This window comes from Antechinus flavipes, chromosome 6 (genome assembly GCF_016432865.1).
Source record: "Antechinus flavipes isolate AdamAnt ecotype Samford, QLD, Australia chromosome 6, AdamAnt_v2, whole genome shotgun sequence".
In the NCBI taxonomy this organism is placed as follows: Eukaryota; Metazoa; Chordata; class Mammalia; order Dasyuromorphia; family Dasyuridae; genus Antechinus; species Antechinus flavipes.
In genome coordinates this window covers 248,196,028-248,197,676 of record NC_067403.1, presented here as the reverse complement: position 1 = coordinate 248,197,676, position 1,649 = coordinate 248,196,028, and positions in this window count along the sequence as shown.

The following is a 1,649-nucleotide window of genomic DNA, read 5'->3' as shown; positions in this document are numbered from 1 at the left end:
TGAGATACCTTTATACACCTCTCAGATTGGCTAAGATGATAGGAAATGAGAAGGATGAATGTAGGAGGGGATGTGGGAAAACTGGGACGCTGATGTATTGTTGGTGGAACTGTGAATGGATTCAACCATTCTGTAGAGCAACTCTGAACTATGCTCAAAAAGTTATCAAACTGTTCATAATTTTTGATCCAGCAATGTTTCTACTGGGATAATATCCCAAAGAGATCTTAAAGGAGGGAAAGGGACTCATATGTGAGAACATGTTTTTGGCAGCCCTTTTTGTAGTGGCATGAAACTAGAAACTGAGTGGATGCCCATCAGTTGCAGAATGGCTGAATAAGTTATGGTATATGAATGTTATGGAATATTATTGTTCTGTATAAAACAACCACCAGGACAATTTCAGAGGCCTGGAGAGATTTGCATGAACTGATGTTATATGAAATGAGCAGAACCAGGAAATCATTATATATGGCAACAACAAGACTATACGATAATCAATTCTGATGTATGTGGCTCTCTTCAATAGTGAGATGATTCAAACCTGTGCTGCTTTTTCAATGATGAAGAGAGCCATCTACACCCAGAGAGAGGACTGTGACTGAGTGTGGATCATAACATAGCATTTTCACTCTCTCTGTTGCTGTTTGCTTGCATTTTGTTTTCTTTCTCCGTTTTTTTCTTCCTTCTTGATCTGATTTTTCTTATGTAGCAAGATAACTGTATAAATATGCATACATATATTGGATTTAACATATATTTTAATATATTTAACATGTATTAGACTACCTGACAGCTAGAGGAGGCGATGAGGAGAAGAAGGGGAAAATTTGAAACAAAAGGTTTTGCAAGAGTCAATGTTAAAAAATTACCCATGCATGTTTTGTAAATAAAAAGCTTTAATAATAATAATAATAATAAAGAAAATCCAAATATAAGAAAAAGAATGATTTTAGTATGGGGTGTCAAACAAAGAAGTATGAGGAGAACAAATATGGGATGGTATCCATAGCCCCAGCGGGTATGTATGGGTAAGGGATTGAAAATAGGCATTGGATTGGGAAGTTTGAGGGGCATGGTGCTTTTCAGTTTCTCAAGTCCCCTTTACTAATGCCCACACAGGCACCCCTGGGGTGTCCTTTGCTTCCTGATCCTTCTCTCTCAATTCTGCTTTTGGGGGAGCAAAAGTAGGAGCTGGGAGGGACAGTGACACCAGAGGGAACACCAACACAATTTTGCCCTCCTCCTTTGTCCCAATTATAAAAGGTAATAGGTAAAGCAAGGGAGAAAGGATGGGATATATTTGGGTTGAGAAGAAAAGCATACCCTGTGATTAAAGAATGTGATCCTAATGGGTCTCCAGGTCAAATCAGGAGAAGACACACTTCTTTTAATCTGAAAGTTATCAAAGTTCTAAAAAAAGGCTTGCACTATTTATAGATCTGCATCATCTTATGTTAGGGTAGTATTAGAGAATTTCATTTATGAAATCCTAACCCCTAATGACTGGAAATCCATGGCAAAAAAAAAAAAAAAAAAACAGCATAAGCAGACCAAAGGCTTAGTTCTTATCCAATGCTTGTGGCTACAATCTTGTTAAAAGTCATTAAAGAAGTAATGCAATTAGCTGGAAAAGGACATAACAAGAT